Source organism: Perognathus longimembris, chromosome 18, assembly GCF_023159225.1.
Source record: "Perognathus longimembris pacificus isolate PPM17 chromosome 18, ASM2315922v1, whole genome shotgun sequence".
Classification (NCBI taxonomy): Eukaryota; Metazoa; Chordata; class Mammalia; order Rodentia; family Heteromyidae; genus Perognathus; species Perognathus longimembris.
The window spans coordinates 41,405,078-41,419,802 of NC_063178.1; the positions used below are offsets into that span (position 1 = coordinate 41,405,078).

General features: G+C 41.1%; 1 pseudogene; it reads left to right on the forward strand.

Moving 5' to 3' along the window:
- Positions 1 to 9,684, forward strand: part of LOC125366977 — a 98,836-nt pseudogene extending 89,152 nt beyond the window's left edge.
- Positions 9,685 to 14,725: the final 5,041 nt, after the last annotated feature.

Below are 14,725 nucleotides of genomic sequence, written 5' to 3' on the forward strand. Positions count from 1 at the left end.
GGAGGAGGAAATGAAGGAAAAAGAAGTAAAGGAAGAAGAGTAAAAGAAAGGGGAGGAGGAGAATGTCCTAAGGGAGTGAATAACAAACAACCAAGCAGGTTGCTGTAGTGCTGGAGAAGACCAGAGCTGCACCGACAGCCAAGGGAATGGCAGAGTGGTGATGATGTAGTTTTAGAAACAAGGACACTGGATAGCAGCGATGCAGTCCAACCAAGCCTGTGTGCTGAGCCCTAAACCGCCTTTACCTTACTATGCTTTTGGCAAAAGAAGCCAACTTAAGCACGAGCATATTTGGGAGTGTGGAATCTGCTGTAGAGAAAAGATTACTTTGCTTTTCCCTGAGCACTGAGAGAAGCACTTGGCCATGATGAGGGTGACAGATCTGCAGCCGGGGTAATGACACCATCTCTGAGCTCACCTGCAACTGAACGGGACCCTTCCCTCGAGGATTTATTGCCTCATGACTCTGTATGATGAGTTATTTTATAGCCAGGATGATTTTTTATCATATAAAAAGCAGCTAGGAGGTTCTGGGGACTATGGAGCCCCTGAGCAATGGAAGCTGACTCAGTGCTAAGTAGCTCTGTGTCTGTCAACTCCAGGTCCAGATTCTAAGTTCTCAGAGGGACAATCCGCAAGACTGAATCTGAGTTCCATCTGCCCCTAGCAGTTGCCTGCTTCTCAATGAACTTAGTTTATCTTTTCCACTACTTCCTTCTCAGATATCCCCATTCTGATCTTTCCTTTAATTTCCCAAAGCAATTACTGGCACCTGAAACCACCTTGCCACCTGAAACCACCTTGCCTTGGAATTTGGTAGTAAAAGAGCTATTACATGCATCCTAGGTTCCTGGGGAATTAAATTCTTGCTGTGTTTTGCAGCTTTGAAGGGCTCTGATGATGAGTGCTTTTGAAATTCTAGGTTGTGGTCAGAAGAATTTATCACAAAATCACTTTCAACATATTGCATGGATTGGTGCATCCATGGACTAATTGGAGGCAATGGTAATTGTTCACAATGGAGCAAAGCAAGGCCACAACAACAGGGGTGACTGAGGATCGAGATAAGACAACAGAGAAGAAAGCAATGGGGTTGACTGGGTTACTTCTTATCATGAGGACCTGAAGCCCTACTTCCTCCCCCAGAAGTATGTGACTGACATGATGAGATAACAATAACGACACCTGCCAATGGCCAAATGAACCTGCACAGGATGGGCCCAGAAAACCAATTTCCCTGGAATAACTCGTGCAAAGAGAAACATACAAAGAGTATGAGGCTGCTAAACAGGAAATTACAGTGTTCTGAGTTGAAAATTGTGTTTGGGTATGTGGTGCCCAATCTCTAAAATTTAATTACTTAGGAACATAGTTTAATTTGTATTAGTCACAAATTATGGCTTGTCTATGTTTATAGAAATGATTATGGTTTGAGGTTTCTTGTGCCTTCCTTGAGGCGTCAAAAATGATTATCACGCCTTCAGCAGCAACCACCTTTCCCTGAGAATTGGCAGCCACAGCCCCTTTAATCAGTAGCAAGATACTACAGAGCCAAGGCATGCAAATATGCAATCTTAGAACAACAGAAAGAGTAGTAGTGAGCCCCAGCAGAAAGGGCCCACCAAGAAGAACACCCGTAATTCGCCCGTTGCCAACTACAGAAGGCTGGATTCATACCTCCACAATTGTGCCACTTACCAATACAATCTAGTTTCTGCTACCAACTTGCCATTTTAATACTCTAGTTGTTTCAAAGAGCCTAATATATGCAAGACTGCTACCCTTTTATTTAAAAAAAAAAAAAAAGCATGGGGCTGGGGATATAGCCTAGTGGCAAGAGTGCCTGCCTCGGATACACGAGGCCCTAGGTTCGATTCCCCAGCACCACATATACAGAAAACGGCCAGAAGCGGCGCTGTGGCTCAAGTGGCAGAGTGCTAGCCTTGAGCGGGAAGAAGCCAGGGACAGTGCTCAGGCCCTGAGTCCAAGGCCCAGGACTGGCCAAAAAAAAAAAAAAAAAAGCAACTCATGATCCAAAACAGTTCATCCCTAAACACTGCATTAACTCATTCAGTGACCATACACAAGCCATTTGATTATACTGGGCTTAAGGCTTCTCATCTCTGTAAGGAAGAGCTTGAACATGGTGATTTTAAAAGACCTTCCCTGCCCCAAGTAAAGCTGGATATACATACACACGTACATATATACATACACATATACAATGCACATGTATACAAATATTTATATATACATACACACATATGTATGTGTGTACCTATATATGCACACATACACACACACACACACACACACACATATGAAGAGAAGTATGTGTTTCTTACAAAATTCATCCAGTGTGGATATTCATGCATACACCACACACATCTCTTTATATTGAGGTTTGGTTGTGAAATATATGTGAGAAAAGAAAAAAATAGAAAACATTGCTTAGATGGCCTTTCATAGAATATATCACATATAAGCAGTTTAGTTTCCTGTCAGAAACTTCTATCTGGATGGACTCTGGTGGAGAAGAATGCTAAGACCTACCATCATACTGCGAGCAGCATCTTTACCTACTAAGAGCAATCAATTTTTCCTCACTCATCAGGCTACACACCCTGTACTTTGTGGACAGTTTGTGTTTTGTGCTTCACAAGGGTAAATGCTATTGGAGGTAGTCAGACTGATGTGTAAATGGAATTTGAAGAGTACTCTGCTTTGAATAAATTTTATTATGAAGCATGTAGATAGCACTTCACAGATATAAAGTTCTCACCAATCATCATGTTGTTTTATATGAGCTACATGCTGTAGGAACTTTCCTATAGGATGATTACATAAGAAATCACAACCCTAGCCAAGTTATGGAAGCAGCACAGATGTGCTTTAATGAACAAAAGGGGATCTAGAAAATGTGATGCACACACACGCACATGCACATTATAATTTTACTAATTTACTCATTCATTAGGTAGAATGTCCTTATGTCATTAGCAGGGAAATTGATGGACCTGTGAAAAATTATGTTAAACAAAGTCAGGCTCAGAGAAACAACCTGAGCATGTTTTTCTCTTGTATATGGAAATTAGATCTAAATTATAAATATATGTAAACATATACAGAGTCATATACATACACACACATAAACATATTCCTAAAGAAAGTTCCAATGATCTTAGCAACAGACATAAAGCTTAACAAAGATACCAACAAGCTATATCATATGTTTCAGGGGGGTGAGGCCAAAGCAAATGTACAAGAGAGGAAGGGCTAGAGAATGCAGATTGTAGTGAATGTACATATGTGAAAATTGAACCAGGTACACTGAGGGGATGGATGGGTTTAGGAGTGAAGGGGACAGTGATAAAAGGGGCTACTTTGATCAGGATACATTGTATTACAAACTGACAGGTTGAATTGAATTTGCATAATTGCCTAAAGATGATTTCAGAAAATAAATAAGAAGAAATAAATCACATCCTTGTTAGTTCTGAATAATAATAATAATAATAGCAATAATGTTGAGAGGAATAAAATATTATTATTGACTTCCTTTTCCTCCTTCCACAGGAGGCTTGGGAGCAAAAGCAGAATATTGGGTGGGGGGATTAAAATGCTCCATTTCTTTCTTGTTATTGGCCTGCTTTTGCTTAAAATCATATGATGTGTAGAGCACATCACAGATAATATTTGTTTATAATTACTTCAATTTTGGAAACATACTTGAAACATAGCATTTCATACAGTGAGAAACTCCTTTCGGGAGTGACTTTGCATATGTTCTGTGCCATCCAACAATGAAGGCTTTACCTGTGCAGGGTTAGGCACTGTCCCCTTCCTATTTCCCATTGTTTGTGTTTCTGTTTGATGAAGAATCATCTCATGAAGAGCCTTGGCCACTGCATGCACAGCGTTGTATATATTGTAACTCTCTGCAGACATGGACATGTCAAAAGTGTGCCCAGGCAACCAATCCAAGGAGGCCTCATGAAGACAGTTCTCCCACATTACACAGTCAGACCCAGAATCAGAGCAATTAAAAAAGAGCAACCAAGCACAGCAAGGAAAAAGTCTTCTGGGTATCTGCAAGGGTTTACTGCCTTGACAAAATCTGTGAATCCAGAAACATCTGGGTGATGGTGTGAGAAACTGAGAGGTACATGGGATGACTCTAGCATGAAATATCTCTTTCTGATAGTTAAATCCCACTGTGAGTTCAGGATACACACTTTGCCTTTTATTAACATGTGCTCAATGCACCTCATTAAATCTAGAAGGGCATCATCATCATCACCATGCATGATGAGGACATTTGCTGAAGATTTATTAATCTGCTTATAAAGGGACATGACTTTGAGTACATATGATACACCATAGGATGGAATCACTAGCTCAAAGGCTATACAAACTCTGTTCTTGGCCATCTCTTTTTTCAATTCAGGCAGAATCCACAAACCATTCTCGTCTTGTAAGGTGCACAGTCCTACCCAGTTCCAGCTGAAGTGAAGCAGTAAGGAGACCATGGCAGTGGCTATCTATGTGTCCTTTGGGGTCATCTGATACAGAGCAGGAAACTTGTCATGGTCACTCGTGGCACGATTAAAAGGCCCAAAGCTAAGCTAAAAAAATCATATTTGGACAGTCCATGAATGAGAATATTACCATCTATCACAATCTCTATTGTGAAGTATATTAAGTAACCAGTACAATTAAGTGGAAAGTCATTTGTTTTGTTTTAACATTTTTAATTGTTTTCAGTAGTTGTGCGATGTACTCATACAATGCCTTTGGTCTCTGTCATTATTTCTGTCTATAACTCCTAGCTATACCAACCAAACCCATTCCAACTTCCTAAGTCCATTTTTACATTGGTACATTGAATACTATGTTGTGATTTCCCACCCGTTTACTTTCACTCCCCATTCCTCTGCTCTTTTGCACACACATTTAATATCTATCACCCTCAGACAGGATAGGTGTCAGCCTTCCATGTTCATTTATTTTTATAATGTCTAATATTTGGTCAGACAATATATTATGGAATTCCATCCCTATAATATACTAAACACTATCTCGATGGACCATGTATATACAAAAATAGCTTTGCATGTATTCTACATTGATTTCATATTTCATGGTCTGTTTTAGATCTAACTTTCATATATGAGAGAACAAGTCTCTTCTTCCTGTCTAAGCCTGATTTCACTCATGAGTGCATGTTTATGTGTATGTGCAAACTAGCCAGTAGATCACAATGAACTCAGGGTCTCATGCGCTAATTTGACTTGTTCCCTCAAGACTAGCACTCTTCGAATGGAACTGCACCTTCACCTTCTGCTTTTGGCTGCCTAATGAGATGTAAAAGTTTCTTGAACAACTGGGATTACAGGCGTGAGCTACCAGCAAAAAGGTGAACATATTTCCACACTTTAAAATCATTTCCTATTTCTTATTTAAAAAAAATCCCTTTGACTGCTCATGTTTTTATAAACTCTTAGTTACAGATAACTTCACCATGCTCATAGCTAATGTTCTGAAAACTGTTAATTCATCTTTCCCCTTTTAGTTTCTTAGGAAGTCACAAAGGATGTTCTGCTGGGCAGAATTATCCATATTTTCCCTAAGTGATCTAGAATAATTCTACCTTTTGTTTTGATTTTTTTGCAAGCTCAAATGGTATACAGTCAGAAAAATAGTGGCTATGAAAACTGCAGGTAGGGAACTTAGATTGTTTCATTGATGACTATATGTAGAATTAGTACTATTAAAAATAAGCCTTCAAACTCCTTTCTCAGTGACCAGAACTCAGAAATATTATTTTTATTTGCCCATGGATTTTATTCTCTGATGTTTTATTATATGTCTGTTGTAGTTTTGAATTCCGAATCAGATTTAAAGCCAATGAGGAGCTTTTTTTATTTCAAGTTTTCTGTCTTAGCTCTGGAATAGATTTCACCAAAAGATGATCAATCTCTTTTAGGTGCATTCTTTCCTGAAGAACATCCAATTTCACAATCCTGCTGGAGATGAAGTGAGTTTGGATGAGAAAAAAAAATTGGAGGCAGAATATGACATTGTAAATGTTTGGAATTTTCCAGAAGGTCTTCAACTTGAGGCACAAGTAGGAATGTTTTCTCCATATGCTCAACATGGTCAACAACTGTCTTTATCTGAAGATATGGTACAGTGGTCCATAGGAACTACAGAGGTTGGTTTGATCCAAACATAATGATTTATATATATATATATATAGATAGATAGATAGATAGATAGATAGATAAATAGATATATAGATATATAGATATATATGCAAAATTCAACATTAAAATGTTTATCTGGCGTGGTGCAGGAAGATCCTCCTTTAGTCCTAATTACTAAGATGGCTGAGATGTAAAAATCATGGTTTGGAGGCAGAATACACAAGAGACCTTAGGACACTTATCTCCTATGAACCAGTAATAATGCTAGAAGTGGAGCTCTGATTCAAGTTGTGAAGCACTTGCCTTAAGCAATTAAGCTTATATACAGTACTCAGCCCCTTAGTTCAAGCTTTAGGTCTGGCACATGTATTTATATCCTATGTATCACACATTTAATTATTAGCAACTTAAAAAATTATTGAGTGACTCTTGAATAGAAAAGGAACATAATAATTTAACAAGGCCAGGTGTTGGTGCTCATATCTGTCATCCTAGCTGCTCAGGATGTTAATGTCCTCTGATCTAAGATTACAGGTCAGGGTAAATCTTAACAAGCCAGAAAGGTTTGTGAGACTCTAATCTCAGTTAACCACCAAAATCTGGACATGGAGCTGTGACTCAAGTGGTCAAGTGCTAATCTTGAGTAAGAAGAACTCAAAAACTGTTCCAAGTCCTTGCCTTAAAGCCCAAGGATCAACACAAAAAAAATTGTTTCAAAATGTTGATTTAGAATGTCTTCAAATATAAATTACATTTAAGCAGGTTTCTAACATGGTGTCAAAGTAACTGATGAATCACTTTATGTGGTTGAAAAGTTGATTTTGTTCTCTTGTTTGGAAGTTTCATTCAATGGTTAGTTGTCCAGCTTCTTAAGCATCTCTGGTCAGAGATATCGAAGGGGCCTGTGTGAAAAGGAGATTCTCATCTCATTGCTGCTGGAAAATGAAGAGATAGACACAATGGACCTGGAGTTAACATTACCGTATAAAAGGGAGGTCTGTGCTTTAGTTTACAGAATACTTTTAAAGGTTCACATTCTTCCTCTTTTCTCTTTACAATGCCACAGGTGAGACAACATATAATGACATTAATTCAACGTAGTTCCATAGGGAAAGCAACAAGGACTTAACATCCTCACCATTAATTTCCACCTTTTAAAGATCTCACATTTCTCAATAGAAACTATGGGATCTAAACTGTGTAACAGCCTTCAATTAATCAAATTTACTTACTTGCATGGAAATACTGGGTTGAATAATCTAGATTCTTAAAATACTGAAGGTCTTAGAGTGTTAGGTAAAAAACTGACCAGTTACAAAACCATTTCATGTAAACCAACTATACACACATTGGGGGAGAGGGAAAAGGGGAGGGGGGTTGGGGGGGAAATGAGGGAGAAGGTAACAAGTTGAACAAGAAATGTACTGATTGCCTTACATATGAACCTGTACTCCCTCTGTACTACAATTTGACAATTAAAAAAATAAAACTGACCAGTTACTGAAAAATATCTCATTTCCCTCAGACTCCTCATTCTGTCTGCAGTGAGAGCTGTGGTCCTGGATATAGGAAATCTCCTCAGGAGGGGGAGGCTGTCTGTTGCTTTGATTGTATCCCTTGCCCAGAGAATGAGATTGCTAATGGTACAGGTAAGCCCATGACTTCTGAATAAATTCTTTATCTCTCCCTAGAGTTCCACAATGCAACAAAGTCAATGCAAAAGTTGTGTATTAGGATTACAGAGCCCATATTCCTTCTCTCTGTTAATTTAAGGGTGACAACTGATGGCATTGCTAAGTGAAATACCACAGGTCACAGCTTTGAATTATTTTATTAATATTTTGTAGTCTCCTACAGGTAAACGTATCTCCAGGAAATCCCTTGTGTCACTAATCATTAAATTTAAAACTTTAACACAAAATTATGCACATCACATTCAGGAGAGTGTTCACCTTAGGAGATAAAATTTGTCCACACAAGAAACCATGATTTTGTACAACTTTATTTTGTAGTGCAGAGAACTGTTCCTGCAATAGAGAAAGTGTTCAGAAAGATGGAATCAGTTTAAGAAGTGAGACTTAGTGTGGCTTAAGAGAATGAAAGAGTATTTTCTTGTATCCATTGCTTCACAGATGAGTAGGAATACAAAGATGTGCCACAGGGATTAAGAGTGTCAGAAGAAGACATATAGGAAAGTTTATGCTGTCACATTTACAAATTTCCATAGGATTACAGAACTGTGCACAGTGCTAACTGCTAAAAAATATGACAAAAAGCATAAATAAAAAAGGTTGTTAGGACATTAGCCTGCCAAAATTGGCACATTATGCATACATGTGGTAACCACAGAAGGAAAAAAAATGTAGAAAATATAGCTTACATAGAGAAGAATATGGAGAGGAGAGAAGGTTCTGATGTAGAAAAGAAAAAAAAGTACATTTCTGATAGGAAATGTTAAGGTCTTAGGATTACATCTAAGTGAACAATTTCCTGATTTATTTGAAAAAATGAGTGGAACTCAACAAGAACTAATGATAGATCAAACTTCTCACCAGATACGGAGCAGTGCGTGGAGTGCTCAGATCACCAGTATGCCAACACACAGAGAAACCAGTGCCTCCTAAGAGCTTCAAGCTTCCTGGCTTATGGAGAGCCCTTGGGGATGGCCTTGGCCTGCATGGCTCTTGGTTTATCTACACTAGCGGCAGGTGTCCTTGGAGTCTTTGTGAAACATCACAACACCCCCATTGTCAAGGCTAATAACCAGGCTCTCAGCTACATCCTGCTTGTCTCCCTCATCTTCTGCTTCCTCTGTCCCTTGCTCTTTATTGGCCTACCCAACACAGTCACCTGCATTCTACAGCAAACCACATTTGGAGTTGCATTCACTGTAGCTGTTTCTGATGTCTTGGCCAAAACTCTAATTGTAGTTCTGGTCTTCAAGTTCACTACTCCAGGGAGAAGGATGAGGTGGCTGCTGGTGTCAGGGGCTCCTAACTTCATCATTCCCATCTGCACCCTGATCCAGGTGACCCTCTGTGGACTCTGGCTGGGAACCTCTCCTCCCTTCGTTGACACAGATGCACACTCTTAACAAGGCCACCTCATCATCCTGTGTAACAATGGCTCCCTCACTGCCTTCTACTGTGTCTTGGGATACCTGGGCTCCCTGGCCCTGGCCAGCTTCACTGTGGCTTTCCTGGCCAGGAACCTGCCTGACACCTTCAATGAAGCCAAGTTCCTGATCTTCAGCATGCTGGTGTTCTGCAGTGTGTGGCTCACCTTCCTGCCTGTCTACCACAGTGCCAAGAGGAAGGTCGTGGTGACTGTGGAGGTCTTCTCCATCTTGGCCTCCAGTGCAGGGCTCCTGGGCTGCATCTTTGTCCCCACGTGCTACATCATCTTGGTAAGGTCAGATAGAAACTGTGTGCACAGCTTCCGGGATAAAACACATATCAGAAGAAATAAGTCTTCTTAATATGAATATTACATGGTTAAGGAGACATACAGAAGGTGCAAAGTAAATCCACTATCCTTTTTCCCCATCATATAGCAGTTTATATTGGTGGATTCACTTGACTGAATAAGTGACACTCTTTTCTCTCTAGATGTCCTCATAGCCAGCTAAATTTGAATGTTATTGGTATATTTTTTGGTTCTTTCTATTCACTCTGCAGCTATCCCATCATCTCCAGTAGCATATTTTCACTGTTGACTTATGTTGTAAATTTTCTTTCTTAATTACGTGCTTAAAATTTCTTCTTTGGTGCCAGTCCTGCAGCTTGAACTTAAAGCCTGGGTACCATTTCTGACTTTCTTTGCTCAAAGCTGGTGCTTTACCAATTTAATCCAGCATCACTTTCGGCCCCTTAGTAGTTAACTGGAGATAAGTTTCTCTTGGGCTTTCCTGTCCAGACAAAACTTGGTTAGTAGCTCTATCCTTCTCTGAAAATTCCATTCCCTACTTGTTCTTTCATATGGATAGTTGGTCACTGGTCTCAGTTCTGAGCCACTGCCTCAAACGTAGCTCAAAACAGGAACCATAATCCCATGCCTTCTTCTTCCAGAATAAAATGCCCTATACCTCAGGGTTCTAAAGAACATCACAAGAGTTATGGACTCTAGTGGTTGCCCAAGTCAAACACATACACACACACACACACACACACACACACACACACAACAAAAAACAAACCCACCATGTTGAAAAGCACCATCCATTGAGACCAAAGCATACTTACTTTCTAGCTTGTTCTTCAGTTATGACATCCAAACAGGAATTGAGAATTTCTTGGGTTCTAGATGGATCCATTAGGGCTTTCCACTTCCTGAACTCTTTAGGAATTCTAGTCTTAAGGACAGCTCTCCATTACTTTGACTCCAACAAAGCTTGGATTTTCTTTATAATCTCAGTAACCTATATAGAGTGCCAGGAAAAAAATGCCATTACACCACAGTTGTTCCGTTTCAAGGTAATGTTTCATGACAGCCAGCTCCTTCCTAGATATGTATGACTAGAGCCTCTCACTCTGTTCTCAGCCAATTTTGTTCTGTGTAGATTTAGGTTAGGGAAATTCCTTCCAGATAGTATCTGGTGTCCTCTTCATGAATAAGTCTATTTTTGGCTCATTCCGCAAATAAGTGAGGCTGGATCAAGAAAATATTGTGCTTGTAAAGAAGCTAGAAGAAGAGAAAAGATCTTAAGAGGCACAGGACCTTCCACAGGTCCAAACTAAGATAGCACTTCTATTTTTCATTACCCATGGTTCTGAAATTATCTAATAGAGATGCTTCTCCTGGACATCACACTTCACTAAACCCTCCAGCCCAACTGCAGGTAAGCGTCTCATGATAGGAGAATTGACACTCACTCTTTGAATAGATGGTTCAGTATATTCTGGGTGTAAACTAACTTGTTATGGGTTGACAGGAAACATGGTTTGAACATTTGGAAGAATTTAGCAACCCAGGCAAGTTGAAGTCTAGATCTAGAGCATGTTGAAAAAGGCCCACCTGTATCCAGATCACAAGGACAGTGTTTGTGGCTCTGTGACCCTCTCACGGCATCAGGTGTGACAAGTGTATACACACAACAATTCTGGGGAGCTAGAGACACCGAATCTGTTTCAAATTACAGGTAAAATATTTCCTGTACAATTCACTGTGAGAGGAAATGCATTAAGATTGCTATTAGTGTATGGGAACAAAATGGAGAGACAAAGGTTAAAAGGCGAACCAATGTAATGGCAATACTTACCAAACCATATGCTGTAACCTAACTGTACAACTTTGGGGGGGGGGGAGAAGGAACTGGGAAGAGGGGCAATGTGAGAAAAATGAGGGAAGAGGTATCAAGTTGGATAAGAAATGTACATACTGCCTGACTATGAATCTTTAACCCCTCTGTACATCACTATGACAATAAATAAATCAATTAAAAAAATAAAGAGAACAAACAAATGACAAAACCTGTTTTCTCCATTTCTTGTACATTATTCCAATGCATATTTTATATGATCATATACCCATAGCTACTGAGACATGGTAATATTCTTCTAACAATATCCTCTACAAGTCTCACTGTGCAAGTCAAGAGTGTGATTTCTCATGTCCAAGTGTGTTTATTTTTGCCTTTTTCCATCTACTGTGTTTACTTATAGGTTTCTAGGCATACTTTAGTTATAAAATAGGAGGGAAACTATACAACCTGTTTCTTTGAATCTAGCTTACTTCACTTAGTATCAAATAATTCATATAATTATTATCTCATGGCCATAGATTATTTTCTAGTCATTTCACCATATACTTCATGTGACATCCTCTGATGAAATCCAGTTGCATCATCCCAAATGGCTTTCATGCAATTACTTTCTTGATTCAAAAGTTGGACCAAAAATATCTAACATAACTTCATCCCTGCAGTACTGGAGTAAATTACAGCACCTGAGGTGAGGAAGGAGAATCTGCAAACATATTTTCCAACTCGTGTTTTTCTTCTGGATGCAAGGCCTCATATGCAGGGCACCAGGGAAGAGCTTTTACACATTCTTTCTGGGGATGCCCAAGCACTTTTGATGAAAGGTAGGTTGCAGGGGACATTTATGTCAATAAAAAGACATGTGCATATATACAACGATATGTGGATATACATATCTGAAATTGTTGGCCTCATGTCCTGCCCAAATTTCAATGTGGCAGATGCTTCATGGATGTTCCCTTTGATTTACATATTAATTTTTCTCCAGCTTTCTCTTCCTGTCAGGTTCTTGGCTGGCACTAGCTGCTTTTCTACAATGAAGCAGTGAGCACACATGGATGGAGATGTGATGATTGCTGAGTTTTTCCCTCTCTACACTTTGGGAACAGATAAAAATAACTGCGATGCTTCCAGGCATGAAGAAAGCAAAATGTAAGTAACTGATAAATTTATTTCCATTTACTGTTTTGTTCTCAGGAATGGCAACAACACAGAGATATCTAGGGGCCCACATCAATTTCCTCTGTCTTCTGCACCTTGACCCCAGTTTAGTTTCACTATTTTCTATTGTAACTTTCATACTGCATGTTGGGTAATTTTTCTACCTGCTACCTAGTGAGGAGTCTAGTTTCCTTTTAACATTTAGGAAGGAAACCAGGGCTGTTCTTCTCTTTATTCCAGCGTCCATGTATCTGCTCCATCCCAGATATCATTGCCGAGGATGAATATTATTACAAGCAATCTGAATCCCTGTCAGAGGTTCTGTACTGAAAGGCCAGCGGGCAGTGAAATGGGAATCCTGACTGAGGGGCGGCGAGGATTAAGGAAAAGGAAAAATAAGGCAAAGAAAGAAAGACAAGAGACAAAGATGGGGTACGGGAGGTCTGCAGCCGCAAGGTTGAACCTCAAGACTGCAGCACAGTTTATTCTCAACTCCCAGCTTATATGCAGTTTTGGAACCAGGGAATAGCATAGCATTGTTAAAATTCCAGAACATAAAGAGGCTTTTAGGTTACAACATTTGATTACAGTAAACACAGGACAAGGTTGATTAACATAGGAATCAACCCCAGCGGACATAGCAAGGTGGGGACATAGCAAAGCAATTCCGGACAGTGGCTGTGAACAAATGTCCTTGCAAGTAGCATATCCAGGCGGTGACAGCCCAGCCAGAGGTTAGAATGAATTTAGCTGCAAGTTTGGCTCCCGAAATCTTGGCAACATCAGCACAGCCAGAGGTCAGGATGAGCTTAGCTGCTAGCTCGGTTCCCGACAATTCCCCCGTCTTTTTATTAAAAGAAGCGAACCCGCCTGTCTAAGGTGGGGTGGGTACCCCAGCCTGCCTTACCCGTCTCAGGGAACAACTTCAGAGTGGATCCAGGAGGTCCCGTCACAGTGTGTTCTGAGTGAGCACGTGGAAGCTGCGGCGAGTGAGAGAGAAAGACAGAGATGGAGAGTGGGCTTGCATGTGAGGAATTCTGTGTTCATGTGCGGTTGCATGAGTGTGTCAGATATGAGGTTGGACAGATGGAGTTCAAAGTGTGTGCACATATATTGCTTGCTTGAAATTCCCAGGAAACCAATCATTTGGCGAAGGCTGCCCTTTAGTGCTGTCTGCTGCACCAAGGTCTCCAGACTTGAGTCCGGGGATGCAAAGCAGCTGCTGCTGTTGGCGATCTGCATGACAGTGATGATGACACCTACGAATACCATTGCTGGGTGCCAGGGTGCCTTGGCCGAGGCAGGGAAGCATCAGATGTCCCTTTCCCTGGTGTCTGAGCATAGCATCCTGATGAGCCTTAAACATATGGCTGTGAGCCAAAGGCTCTGCATTGCCAGCTCCTGCCTATAGCCAGTGTAATCCATGGTTGCTCGGTAGCAGGAAGGAGCAGGCAGAGATGTGGGCCAGATAGGCCAGACAAGAGGGCAGAAAAGAGGCGAGCAGACACCTGTGCATGGAGGAGATCCCCATATTCTGTGACCTGCTGAACTTGTATCTCCATGCTGCTGTCATCAAGGCAGATGATGTTGATGGTGAGAGAGGTGGCGGATCCAGACACCGGCCACTTCCAGGACTGGCAAGGGCAGAGGTGGTGGGGGAGCTGTCCAACACGGGTTCAGCCAAGATGTGGGATGGAGCAGGAGGGGAGGTGAAAGGTGTATTTGCCTTGGACCTTGGACCCAGCTGCTCCAAGCGGGATTTCCAGGGACGCGATCTGAGGCTCTGCAGGTTCTGGGCTTCCCTGTTGGCCTGTGAGAACTGGAGAACAGTGAGAGCCAACCCCTGAGGGACTTCGGGTCCCTTTCGCTATGGCAACTCCAATTGGAACACTGGCAAACGTCAGCAGGTGGCGCCTAGAACCTGGCCACGTCAGAGTGCGCCAAACCCTCCGGGCACCGCCCAGAGGCTTCCCAGCATCCCTGGGGCGCACGTGCAGCCAGGGAGGCATTAGCAGGGACTGATGTCCTGTGAGCACCAACTGACTACCGCTAAGAGGCGTCACTCCCCCTCCCGCTGAGGCGGTTCCTGTTGGAATGCAAA